The 14,923-nt window shown below is 41.2% G+C and overlaps 1 protein-coding gene across 1 annotated transcript in view; it reads right to left on the bottom strand.

Annotated features, from left to right (window-relative positions):
• The window catches only part of CNTLN (centlein), a 3,122,808-nt gene that overhangs the window by 1,305,948 nt on the left and 1,801,937 nt on the right, over positions 1-14,923 (bottom strand). The window lies entirely within an intron of this gene.

The following is a 14,923-nucleotide window of genomic DNA, read 5'->3' as shown; positions in this document are numbered from 1 at the left end:
CACCAGGTATATCTCTTCATTAAAGCAATGAGAAGTTTATTTTAATAGGTAAAAAAAAATAAGACTTAGAACAACAGTTCAATGAATAGTGCAGAGTTTATTTTATATATTGTCTGAACCACTGAAAATGCTGACTCAACAGATCCCCATACTGTGTTCCTCTCATCAAGGTGCCATTTCTCCCTGAATATAACCATGGTGTAAGACACAGCATGCTAGAAATATAGATATGTGTTACATTTGCTGCAGTAGTCCATATGAATGGCAAGACTGTAGCCCACAAGTTTGTAACACACACATTTATAATGGACTGTGGGTATTATTTATGCAGACTTCTGCAACTTTGATAGCTACAAAGGGGAAAAGTGTGTAGAAGCCAATATTACAACAAAGGCCAAGATTTCATAACAGGAGACAAAATTAACATGTGGATTTCCAAACACCACCTCCAAAAATTCCCTAATTAGGTTTGTTTCTGGACAGCCAAAGGGAGATATAACTGGTAGGATATGACTGGTAGATGTAGCAATAAATCCTATCACAATCATACTTTCCAGACAACCTCTTGAGAAGTCACTGGAGGATGATAATCATCTGCCTCATTTCCTGGAACCGAGGAAGGTAGTGTTTCAATACATGTTGGACATAGCCTGCTTTATTCTGACCAGAAAATTCTCCACAGAGCTCAGAGGTCCAATGTGCTAAATTTGTAGCTGGCATTAAGAAGTGCTTATAAAAACGTTAACACATTAACAAATGGCTTAAAGCAGTGCACAGAAAAAAAAGAAAAACTCGGGTAGTGGGTAAAAACAGTTTTGTTTACAGAGAAGCCCAGATATGGATAATCCACCGCAGACAAAGAAGTGTTTTCTAATCCCTCTCAGCATGACCACTAAACAGACTATATTACCCACCAAACTGAACATTTCAGAGCCACATCCTTATGACAGTATCATAATAAGGGCATTTCTCCTTTTTTGGATACCAGCATTATAGGTTCATAGGTTCATACTAGGCTATCTGCCCGAGGGCATTTATAAGCCTAGCCCATAGTTTTGTGGCTTACGCCACCCCTTTAGTTTGGAGAAACTATGCCCATTATTTTGCTGTGCCTCTGTCGAGCAGTGACACTGAGGTAACCCCTGGGGTGTATCTGCGATCTCCCATCCATTGGTCAAGATTCCTCTTGAACAAGGCCAGCGAGGTGCTCTGCCTCACATAAATCGGGATTTTGTTCCACAGCATAGGGAGTCTTTGGGTGATGAATCTATCCCTCCAGCACGTCCTATTAATAACCGTGTCGAGGTTTAAGTCTCCCGCCCTTGTGGCTCTGAGGGATCTAGATTTTTTGAGATGAAGCATGTTCATCAAATCTGGGTTTGACATGGCCTTGTATGTCAGGCACAGGTCACCTCTGAGCAAGCGGTAAGCAACTGAATATGACTGGAGTTCTTTCAGTCGGGCAGCATAAGACAGATTTTTGAGACCCTTTATCCTTTTGGTGAGGAACTTTTGTGGCCTCTCCAGCTGCTGCAAGTGTCGGGTCAGATACATTCTGAATGGGGCATTGTACTCGATCATTGGTCTGATGAGTGATGAGTATAGGGAGACTATGACCTCCCTTGATCTAGATGTGAATCCCTTCATGATAAGGTGGGCAATGTAGAAGGTCTTCCTAACTACTTTAGCAATATGAGTGTCGAATGAAAGGCTACTGTCAACCTGAGTTCCCAGGTCCCTGATAACTTCTTCTGTGATCAGGGGATTGCCACCTATATGGTAGCTAGGGGTAACCTTATTTTTCCCGAAGGGTATGACTATGCATTTCTTGGCATTTAACTTTAGGCCATGGCTCTGGCACCAGTTATCCATTTCTGTGAGACCCTTCTGAAGGATATCTGTGTCGATGTGTTTTCAACTACGGCGCCCAGTTTGCAGTCATCTGCAAACTTTGTCAGCCATAACCCTCCTGTGTTTGCTTGTACTTCAGAAAAGTAGATGCCAAACAAGAGTGGGCCCAGGACTGAGCCCTGTGGGACACCACTTGTGACAGGCTTTGAGTCTGACATGGCGCCAGCAACTCTGACCCTGTGGGTTCTGTCACTCAGCCAGTTTGCAACCCATCTTGTAATGTATGGGTTTACATTTAAGTTGATGAATTTTTCAATGATACCCGAGTGGGGTATTGTATCGAAAGCCTTTGCCAGGTCTAGGTAGGCTGTATGGACTGCCTTTCCCTCGTCAATGGCCTTGGTGACTGTTTCGAAAAAGTCAACCAAGTTTAAAAGGCATGATCTTCCTTTGACAAAGCCAAACTGGGTTGGATCCAAAGTCTGCAAATTCCCTATGTCTTTATTTATGAGATCCATTATGATCCTCTCCATGGCTTTGCAGATAAGGCTTGTCAAGCTAATGGGACGATAATTTCCAGGGTCGGTGGAGGCACCGCCTTTGTGGAGTGGGACCACAGTCGCTGTGCGCCACTCCCTGGGTACATATCCGGAGGTGAGACTAAGATTAAACAGCTGTCCTAACTGTGGGTTTAATTCCTCGTTGAGTTCATGGAGCACACAGCCGGGGACACTATCAGGTCCCATGGATGCTGTGTTCTTTGCCTTGGAGAGAGCAGTTCTCACCTGGGCGTTAGAGATGTTTGGGGGGCTACAATCATTTGGTATAGATATCTCTCCTTTGGGGGGGAGGGGGGGGAGAAGTTTGCACTGAACCTGTCAGCCAGTATGTTGGCAATGTCTGTAGGATCAGTAATCTTCACATCATTTTGAACTAATTCTGAGCATATCTGGGAGTTTCCTCCTAGGTTTCTGACATAGCTAAAGAATGCCTTATGGTTGTCTTTAGAGTCCTTAGCTATTTTTTTCTCAAAATTAGCTTTGATGATTTTATGAGAGCTCTTAGCTTTTTACTTATAGTGATCAGCGGTGTCTTACCTTTTAAGGATTTTGCTCTATCTTGTAGTAGCTTTCTCCTTTTGTTGTAGTTTGTTTATGGCTGGGGTCCACCAGACTGGACGCTTGCCTTTGGTACAAAGAGTCTTTGTTTTGCTTGGGATTGCCTGATCCATGCAGCCCTGCAGGTGCTGGTAGAAGGCATTTGTAAGTGATTCAGCGGTTTGAGTAATGTTTACCGCCGGCTCAGGGGCCTTAAAGGAGACCACACTAGTCTTTAGAAGTGTGAAGTCGGCTTTCGAGAAGTTCTTTACTGTGGTCTTTTTCATTTCGGGTGGGGGCGGGATGAGGACCTCCAGCGAGATTAGTTTGTGATCTGATCTCACCAGTGAGGGGTATACTTCCAGCATTGAACATTGTGCTCCCATGTTCGTGATGATGAGATCAAGTATGTTTTCTCCTCTTGTGGGGATGGTGACTAGTTGTTCCATGGCATTTGAGTTTATGAATTCCAGGAACTTTTGGGCTAGAGTGTTTGGGCTTGAGTAGTGTTCCCAGTCTATATTAGGGTAGTTGAAGTCACCTAGTATGATGGTGTTTGGAGATACATTTATCCCCTCCAGTGTTTTCAGGAAGGCCATGTGAGGGTCCTGAGTTTGCGAGGGTGGCCTGTAACATGCTACAAATTGCAGAGCAGTCTTGCCTATGGTTAATTGCACCTGGATGGTTTCCGATGCATCGTGCGTTGCCACCAATCTTGAGGTGTGGGTGTCCTTGATGAATATGGATACCCCTCCTCCTTTCTTGGAGCACCACCCCAAATTTCTTCATACTAAGTACGTCACACATGGAAAGAGTCTGTAGGCCAGCTTAGGAAAAGGCATGAGACCATCTTCTCTTGCAGGCTTTAACATGATTACCACCAATGAACATACAGCAACTAAAAACAGTTAGGGTCACAACTCAGTGCAGTCTGACTGAGGGACAAAATGTACTCGAAGACAGAAACTGCAATGTAGACTACAGGACCAAACTCCCTGTGCCGTCAAACTGATGACTATTTTCCATTTTTGAATTTTTGCAGTTAATGAAAGACTCAGGGTACAGAATTCAGATGTGTAGGAGCAAGACAATAAATGTCAGGGTTGTACAACATTTTATTTATCCTGTCTTTTCTGTAGTATACTCTGGGAAACAAATGAAATCAATAAACAGCTGCTACAGTCTGACAGGCTTCACCAACAACAGTGCTTTATTACCAGGAACATTAACAACTTGCTCCTTCTGGTTCTGACCACAATACATGGATTCAGAGCAAGTGGGAAGAAACAGAAGAAATCTGACTGGGGTTTGAACAGAAAGCAGCTTTAGTCTAGCACTGTTTCAAGAGAGAGACAGGTGTACAAGATGTCACCCTTACAGTAAGGAAGTAATGTTATGTAGGGCTTGCCTGACTGCAGAAAGAAAACAACTTCTCATCTGTGACACTGGCTACTTAGGTTTGATAAATGTTCCAAGTGCCTGAGGTCTGACTGTGGAGGAGGGGCTAATCGGCTAATCCTCATTCCATCTTTTCTGAAGGAAAGCATGAGAACACCCAATGAAGTTCCCCACAGTGTCAAAATACCCATCTTGGTAGAGTCAGCCAAATTAAAAGAGGGTGCAATAAGAGTACAAAAATGTGGGAGCACATGCAACCATCTAAAAATCATTGATTTAATGAGAACATGCTTACTCTTTTTCATTTTGAATAACTGGTATCTGATTTTGATGTTAAAGATTAATATTTTCCAAAATATGGAAACTGTGCACGTTTTCTATTTTTTTTTTTTTTTTTTTTTTATAGTTTGTTTGACTAACAAGCTCAGCTTTGGAGTGATTTTCTGGCAGCATTCACATTTCTCATAGGTTGGTACTAGGCTATCGGCCCTACGGCCTATACAAGTCTAGCCATAACAATTCCCTGGCTATTTCTTCCCACAGTATTTACTTTCCTGGACCCCTGTCTAGCAGGGTGACTGACGTGATCCCAGGTGTGAATTTCTTATCTCCCATCCAATCATCAAGGTTCCTTTTGAAGAGGGCCAAAGAGGCACTCTGCTTGACATGTATGGGCAGTCTATTCCAGAGTCTGGGGAGTCTCTGGGTCAGGAACCTATCCCTCCATCATGATTTGTTCATTGTGATGACAAGGTTTAGATCCCTGGAGCATGTGTCTCTGAGGGATTGGGATTTCTTTAAGTGTAGCATGTCCAACAGCTCTGGGTGTGTATGGGTATACATAAACATACACTACATAAACACATGCACAGACACATGTAACATACACACATATAAAAATATAAGAAAAAGAAGCACTTGCATATGTATAAGACCTAAGTGTTCAAGGGGCAAGAGGCGTTTGTACCAGAATGTCACGGGAGTGACTTGCTTGTCAGATGCAGAGTCACAGGGAACTTAATCTACTTATCATTGCACAACAGGGAAACGATCTTGGCTGTTGTCAAAATATCAAATGACTGCACCAACTCAGGTTGAGAAGGTTTACAAAATAGGTAGAAGAAAAGCTACAGCAATAGGTTCAGACACATCTTAAAGGAAAAGCAAAACTTTAAAATTTGGGATCACAGGGGTAAGGAGCTGATCCTGATTGAGAAAATCGTATCCTCTGCAGAGAAAAAAGTCAATATAGATAGAGGACGGGAAAATACTTCAGAGAAAACAAAGACATCTGTGCGCTGAACCAGTAGAAGGCATAAAGTCAAGAGTAAACAAAGTATGTTAACTTGGTAATGAAGAACAGAACAAGACAGACAAAGAAAACCAATTAAAAAGGAAGGATGGGTGGTGAACATTGGAAAGACAGCATCTAGGAGCAGCCTTTCTGGAACTGCTGCGTTTGCATGAAGTAAGTGAGTAGGGAACAATAAAAAAGAGAGTAAAGAAATCACAAATGAAAAATAAGCTAGTTCACATCATCTCTGCCTGCTGGACGACTAACTATAAATGCTTTCAAGAAAGGTTGACAGACAGTGCATGCACATAAGCACTCACCATATCCACAAAGCTTTAAGGGAAAGACTATGTACTAGAGGGGATATTCTTTTTTTTTCATACTATGTGGCTAAGACTTTCTTAATGCCTGCACCCCAATATGGTAAAAAATGGTGCATTTGCAGAGTTTGGTTAGCTGCAGCCAGACTCTCTGATTTGCAGCAAAGGAGACAAACAACTGATTTGTCTTTCTGAACATTTGCATGCTTCTCACGTAAGGCCTTGAGAAGATGATGCATGTCAAAGCTGTTTGATGGGCTCTCTTGCCATGAGTTCTTCCCCTGGAAAGAAAACAGGGAGATGCATGGGCTAAGTAATTCTAAAGGACATCTAACTTTTCTTAAAAAAAAAACAGAAATACAGAAATACAGCTACCTACAAACAAGCACATGTAATGGCCACTGGTATCTTCTATAATATGATCAGATTCACCAAGCCAATAAGTTCTGACAGGGAGACAATCAAGCCTGTCAGTCATTAAGCTTAATTCCCAAACAGAGTGATTTGTTCAAAGTGAGTGACTCAGAACTGCTTGATACGTTTGTGCTGAGCCACATTTCAACCATCCACAAAGTCATGATGTATCACCTCTTCTTGATTGCCAGCCTTACCTATCCATCCTGACCACCCCTGGACTTGCACCAATAAGGTCAGTGTCAGCAAAACGATCAAAAGGTATCCCAGGACCCACTGATACTGCTGTCAGGAGTGTTTTCTGACCTTTTTCTTCTGCTTCCTTGCATGTCCCAGCAATGCCCCACAGGCGAGACATGCAATGGCAACAACATGCTGATCCATTCCACACTTCTGCAAGAAGCTGACGTCAGCAAGCCACCCTGCTTACACTCAGGAAGCACTTTGTGGTTGTTTCCCCTGGCTCTGTCAAGAAAATCTAATTGTGTTTTGTGCCCTGTGCACATGCAGCTCCATCCCCCCGTGCCTCAGCCACTAATTCAACTTAGGGCTTTAGCCCACAATGTCACAGTGCTGACCATGATGTACCCCCACTTGTGCAAAAAGCATCCAGACTGAAATCACAAAAAACAAGTTGAAACAAATGACCTGGATATAGGAAGACTTCCTACAGACTCACTGAAGGAAGAAAGGGAAGAATAATGTGTTGTCGGAATGGAGCATTGTCCTCCTTGAAGCTGCAACTTCTGAATACAGATAGGCTAGGTTTGTAAAAGCCTACAGACTGATCACCAAGTAATTACATACTGAACATATAAGAACTCCGTTCCTCCTAGTTGCACCCAACTAATGAATGGAAGGCTCCCTGGTAGCATCAGTTGCTTCTAAAACTTCCCCCCAGAGAGTCCTCTGGATTCAAGGAATCTGCAAGTGTAGTCACATACAAAAGTGCAGCCAAATTTCACTCAACACTCAGCTCCCTCTGGCTTCTACTGAAACTGCTAGTTTTTTTCTGCCTCAAGCTGAACAACAACACATTTTTGGTCTTTTTTCTGTGTATTTTAGTAAAAGACACATAATCAGTGATATAGCTGCAAAACTGTATAGGAGTCTTACTCACCAGTACACAGAGAACTTCCATGGCTAGCTTCTGTCATCCTGTGAATCAAGCAGAAGTGGATAAGCATGGCATTCTCATGAGCAGAAAGCAAGCGGACACTTTAGTAGAAAAATCTCACATATCTTAAGATAAAAAAAAAGAAGGGCTGGAACAGCAGCTAAGTATGCTTTCCATTAAATTTACTTCCCCCTTTTGTGTTTTGAAAAGTTGTTTGAGTGAGTCAGTCCACCGTCTATGACTCACACCTGGATTTCCTTCTCCTCCCTATGAGAGTACAAGTGCTTGCCACCCCATTTATTCACAGACCACAACATTACCCATGTGTTTTACTGAAGCAGAGGGGCTCTAGTATCTTCCCTTTCCAGCCCATGGACAGCAAGGATGATTGCCCTTGGTTCAAGGAGGCTAATATGAGGCCCCTTTCTTGTGACTATATTTGGCCTGAACAGGAAAATGAACCAGGTGGGTATATACCAGTGAAGCATGTATCATAAAAATCTGTGTCAGACTTGGCTGCAGAAAGGGAAAACAAACACACACACAAGTTCTGATTGCTTCCAGGTGAGGGTAGAGTTGCAGTTAATTGCTATTGTTGTTTGAGGTCTAACAGCTTTTACATTAGGCTTTCAACTTCTGTTTGTGCCAGTCTTAAGCTATCAAACAAGAGAGTTAAATGGATGAAATTCCAACCTCCTACCATGCTCATTCCTGTGTTCTTAAACCCACTGTCTCTTTTGTTGTCTGCTCCTTACATCAAGTGGACCATAAAACTCCCTCCTTCTCATTCTTCATTTGTTGTCTTTTAAGTATAAAAGTATTATTTTGCAAAGTCACTCCCTTTTAGCTATTTAATTTTTTTCCCTCTCATTGTTTTCCATATATTCTGAATATGGGGTGCCCACCAAGCTTACCAATGTTGCTCTAGGCTGTTTACATGAACTTACTACAAATTATCTTTGGAAGTCACTTCCTGTCTCATTTCATCTACTCATACCAGTGATCACTAAAAAATAAACTGGAAATTCTTTACTTAGACTGCTATAGCTTGAGTTACCATCTCCTTCATACCCTTCTGTCTATTTATTACACAAACCAGTATCAAAATGGAAGGCCAGTCTACTTGTCTCACTTTTGTTGCCAGCCCCATATCAATTGGTATCTTTAGGTAGTATAGTGATTGCCTTATACTCACAGACATTGAACTCTTAACTTACCACAAGAAATTCTATTTGTGTGAGAGATATACATCTTTTTTCGGCTTTTCCCAGTTAGGGGTCACCACAGCGGATCACCCGTCCTCTCAAGACTGGCAGTAGAATTTTACGGTGTTGAGTTGCCAGCCCGGCACCCAACCTTCCACGGAAGGCACACACACACACACACACTTACACCTAAGGCCTATTTAGAGTGTCCAATTCACTTACAGCATATCTTTGGGATGTGCGAGGAAACCGGAGCACCCGGAGGAAACCCACGCGACCACAGGGAGGACATGCAGACTCTGCACAGAAGACACCCCAGCCGAGGATCGAACCGGAGAACCTCTTGCTCTGAGGCGACGACAATAACTGCTGCACCACCGTGGCCGCCCTTGTGTGAGAGATGCAAATAATTAAAAATATGGAGGCCTAACTCATAAACAAATGAACTGTGAGCAACACCATACAACTGCCAATCTCTCTATCAACCCACACTACAGTGTCTTACATTGAGGCTGTAAAAAATAATTCCACAAACCTCCTAGACATATGAGGAATAGGTCTCTGTAAAAAGCCCGAATGACATCACAGACACTTTCAACAAGGTCACCAAAGTCAAATTATCTCAAATCCAGTAAACCAGACCACTCTGCAAATGGAAATGATTTAATTACATGGAACTCTAGAGTTAGGTTCACTGATTCTCCAGTCACTAGGCTGGACAAAGACAGAACAACAGAGACTTGTTTTTGAAGTACTAACTGCTGATATCTGAAGAGCCCTTAAGCCTGTTTCACCTTACAAACATGACTAAGACATGATGGTGGCTGGGGTAAACTACTTGTGAAACAAAACCCTGAGGGATATGCAGACAGACATGTCAACACTATGCATGTCACAAATACAGGCAAGACTCAAGGCTTGAGGGGAATCCTTCCTTCCCCTAGCATGATCTCTGAGTACAAAGACAAGATAAATAGCTTCAACAATCAACTAAATAGCTGGTGTCATTCTATGTCATGAGACGGGATGCTTGATGATCCTACTTGCTTTGCAAAAGATGGCTTGAACCATCTTGTTCCAGAGCTTGTGTGCTGGCCGAAGCCTTTACTATTCCATAGTGCTTTTTTACGAGACAGTCCAGCCAATGGACATCCTAGTGTAACTAGACTATCATATCATCAAATCCAAAACATGAACCCATTAAAGTCGATCTGCTTAATGCCAGGATTCTAAACAACAAACTGCCTGACCTTGAGGCTCTCCTGCATTTGGAACATATATACCTGTGTAATTACTGAAACTTGGTTTGCATATTCAGAGAGCACTTCCCATTTACCTAGGATTTGCACCCACCATGCCTTCACACTGATGGTGTCTCCATATTTATTAGGGACAATAACACCTCTAGACAGATTCCTAGAGGTCCACAAAAGGAACTCACTGAACTTCAAATTACACTAAACAGGACCCACTATCAGTTTATAGCCTGCCGTACAGGGCATACTCAATGTCTCCTGAAAATCATGTAAGGTTCTTAAATGTACTTGATGAACTCCCTATAAACAGTAACATTATTTTGGGAAACTGTAACTAATAACTGGTGTACCTATATCTCCACTTTAGGATATGCCCCAAGGTTCTTAGATTTAATAAAGAAAAACTTCCTGGAAAAGATTAACAAACCCACTTGAGGACTTAATATTCTTGGCATGGTCCTTACAAATATTTCTTCTTCATGTTCTGTTCTCCTGGTATCTCACTGCTCAATTGAGTCAGACCAGAAACAGCTTACCTTCATCATCCAAATCTCTAATCTGAATGAAACCAATATCCCAAAACTGAAGAATTTCAAATATACGCATCTCATCAAATTCTATGAGAAGTTTCAAAATTCAGTTAAAGTGGCATCACTACAGATCCAACCATGGAAGGGTAGCTTCACAAAGGAATTCTATATTCACTTACATAAATATTTAGAAATAGCAGCCCCAATGAGATCTAAATACAATGGGAGATTTAAAAACAAACTACCTTGGTGGTCCAGCAAAATAAACTCCAAAAATTCCTTAAACTATACAGCATATCAAAAGATCCGCATACCAAAGATAATATCAGAACATTGACTAAAAAATTGAAAAATACTAACAGGTGTACTAAAGCAGCCTATGAACTAAAGATAGCACCTGAAGCTAAGGACAACTACAAATCATTCTTTTAGCAATGTTAGGAAAGAAAGAAATACCCAACAGTGTTCTGAATTTGCTCATAAGGGCACCACCTACTCTAATCCAGTAGAAAGTTGCAATATACTATCCAACAAGTTGCGTAAGAATTTTATCCTAGACATGACAACCCAAAGGCCTCTTATCCTTGAATCTCAGACCCACCATTATAACTAAAGAAGATGTACTGAAGGTGCTCCAAGACTAAAAATTCTTTCTCTATGGGTCCCGATAATACACCTGACTGTTTAATAAGCACTATTAAGCAAGCCCTCGCAGAGCCACTTAAACTATTTAACTCGAGTTTAACCACTAGTTTTGTCCCGAGGTCTTGTGCACAGCATTAGTAATGTCACTCCACAAGGGTGGCCCTGCCACTGACCCACAGATTTATAGGCCCATCAGCATGGCAAGTCTTATTTGCAAAGCCATGGATGCAATTTATATCAAAATCTACTGGATAAACTATGACATTAACAATCTCATCAGGCTAGACCCCAAGCAGTTTAACTTTGTCAAGGGTAGAGCCTGTCTAATGAATCTGGTTACCTTCTTCAAAAGGGTAACACAAGCTGTTGACAGAAGTCATGCTGTCCACATAGCATATATTGATCTGGCCAAAATGTTTCACAGTACAGATAGTAAGATTAAAACATTACAAATAGATCCCTATGTAATAAGGCAGACAGCAGATGGCTAAAAGACAGAACTTTAACCATGCGGGTAGCAGGTGCCTTATCAGAGAGCATGAAGATGACCATTGGTGTCCCACAGGGCTGAGTGCAGGAACCACTTTTGTTCATAGTTGACTTTTCACATCTCCAGACCATGAAGAAAGACCTTTGGCTAACCAAGTTTGCAGGTGACAGCAAACGGAGTTATTGTTAAGTTCCCTCTTTGATGCCAAAGCCCTTCAGGAAGAACTTACACTTGTAAATATCTACAGTACTAAAATGAGTTCACATTAAATGCTAAAAACTGCAATATTGTCAGGTTTGGTAAACAACCTCTCCCTCTCAGCATACAACACAGACAAGACCGCTCTCCAAAATGAGACTGTTGTTCATGATATTAGAACTTGGGCTGATAATTCTCTCTCCTTTTATCATCACATAATGGAAGTAGAAAGTCCTTCTATTTATCGCCACTAATTGCCAAAGGAATATCATCCAAATCTAAAGAGGTCATTATCTCCTTCAATTCAGCACTGATTAGGCCAATTACTGAATACAATGACCAATCTGGGATGCATCTCACTAGACATATCAAACAACCAGGAAGACCCCAGTGGTTCCTAACTAAGATAATCACTGGCCTAAAAACCCTAAGCCACCAGAAAAGACTGTAAGGACCATCTCTTTATTCAGTATTTTACAGATTTTTGATGGAAGAACTAAGCCTTGTCTTCCATACTTTTGCTTGTCTCACGCATTCAAAAGGGAAGATGAAGTGGTGTATGGGTTCAAGATATTTAAAAACATGTTAGGAACTGTAATCAGAACTTGTATTTAAGTTAACTGATTCACTCGTTACTTCGAACACACTCACATGTGCATCTCCATTCATAACTGCATTCACTCTGGCTGACTGTAAAAAAATGGCACCGTTCCTGCACATGCTCAGTACTTATACGCACGTGTTATCTAGCTACAGTGGCTGAATAGGAACAATACACTTAATGATCTACATCTGTCCTCTCTGATTTGTTCAACATGCAACAGGAGACCAAGAATATCTACATGCTAGATAACGTTTCAATATTAATATCAAATCAGAACTCAAGTCCAAGTTTGCTGTGTATTTTGGACTGGGTCTGGAAATTCTACCTAATCTGGTTACATAAAAATTTTGACTGGGCTTAGCAACAGGGACAGTCTCTGGGGAATTATTCTCAATAGGAACTTCGAGGATTGCATCAGGATTATTCGAGGTAAATAAACTGTCCATTGAAATCTGAACAATTGTAGGGTCACTCTGAGAAATACAGTCTTTGGCACAGGCAATCTGCTGTGTCACTGTATCGGAGACTGGAAGTATATGTTTTCAGTACCTTCTGAAATCCATTCCTTCCAGTTGTACAATATAAGATCTCGGTTCTTCCCAAATATTTTTGATAATTCCCACTCTGTCATATCCTTGACATTTTTGCATCCTTACGATCTCTCCTTGTCTCAATGGTCTAAGAGGTTTGCTAGATTTATTATAGTACAACTTTTTTGACTGACATTTCTTCAAAAGTCGAGTCTTGACCATTCTTTTGTTCTTAGCGGATGGAATCAATAGTTGTTTACTGATCAGCAAGGTTGTTCTTGTCTGTCTAGACAATCTCTGAGCAGGTGAACCAAGCAAGTTATCTCGAGGAAGGTTTCTGAGATGAGTAGATTAAGAAAAACGTCAGTACCATCCCTCTTGGATTTCTCTAACAAGCATTTCACACTTTGAACTGCATGCTCAGCTAATCCATTGGACTGTGGATACTCAGGACTACTAGTAACATGGACAAAGTCCCAGGACTCAGCAAATTTCTTGAACTGCTGACTTGTAAACTGTGCATCGTCAGATACAACATTATGTGGACTACCATGGACAGAAAAATGTCTCTTCTATGTTGTTATGACAATGCTAGACATTAAGTTAGGAAGAAGGTGAATTTCAAAACAATTTGAGTAAGAGTCTACTAACACTAAGTAATGCTGACCTTACCTTTGGATAACCGCTGATCTATTTGCAACTGTCGACCATGGTATATCAGGAATCTGGTTTAGCCGGAGTGGATCTTTTTTTTGGTGGGGTTTAGTACTACTGCAAATAGAACATGCTAGAGTTTCCTTCTCTGTATAATTTCACATAGAAAGCCAAAATACTATGCCTCTTGTCCTTCTTTTGGTTGATCAGTATCTGAGTGACCCTGATACAAAATCTTGATATATTCCTGTTCCTATTATAAAGCTGAAGGAATTACAACTTCAGGACCTTTCATGATGATTCCATCTTCCATTGTGAGCTTGACTCGGTAAGGAAAATACTTCTGAATGTCAAGTGGTAGACTGGTCTGTCGCACTGGCCATCCTTGACTGATAAAATGCTTCAGCGTATGAAGAACAGGGCCTAAAGCTGTGTAATTTCTGAGTTCATCAAGACGTGATGAGGAAAAATTTCTGACGTCTATAACTTCAAGGTCTGCTTTCTCATTGCCATGCTGTTCGGTTGTTTGTGTAGGCGCTCTTGACAAAGCATCTGCAAGGTAAAGATATTTGCCTTTTGTATAAACAATATTGAAACTGTACTTTTGCAATTTTATCATCATGCAATGCTGGGGCTGAATGTATTGGCTTTTTTAGAATTGTCACTAGGTGTCAGTTATCAGTCTTTATTTGAACAGGTTTGCCTTAAATGCAATCATGAAACTTCGAACATGTGAACACTACTGCCAAAAGCTCATTTTCAGTTCGCACATACTGCATCTCAGTTTGGGTTAAAGTTCTGGACACACAGGCTACTGGTATACCTTCTTGAAGACATGTTGCACCAAGGCCATACTTAGAGGCATCACAAGAAAGAGTTACATGTTTGTGAACATCATAATATCTCAAAGTGGATGGACTGGCAATTTTCTGTTTCAGAACATCAAATGCTCTTTGGTGTTGGGCTAATGAGGACCAATTTTGTGTGTCAGCCCTTGTAATGGTGCTAAAAGCTCACTCAGGTTCAGGGTGAACTTTCCTAAATAGTTGACTATACCTAGAAAACGTTGCAAAGATGTGACACTGGAATTGGCATCTCAAGAATTGTTGCTTGCTTAGACAGATCTGGTTGTAAGGCAGAACTAGCAAACAAATGACCCACATAAGTAACTTCTTTCAGCTTGAATTTACATTTCTGAGGATTTACTTCAAAATTGAATTCACGTGCACAGTCTAGAACTTTCTTGAGGTTTCTATAATGTTCGTTTTCACCATTGCACCCCACAATAATGTCATCTGCTATGATAGCACATGGATAACC

This window comes from Protopterus annectens, chromosome 2.part0 (genome assembly GCF_019279795.1).
Source record: "Protopterus annectens isolate FY-2018-M chromosome 2.part0, PAN1.0, whole genome shotgun sequence".
NCBI classification, from domain to species: Eukaryota; Metazoa; Chordata; order Ceratodontiformes; family Protopteridae; genus Protopterus; species Protopterus annectens.
This window is presented reverse-complemented; position numbering and strand designations above follow the sequence as displayed.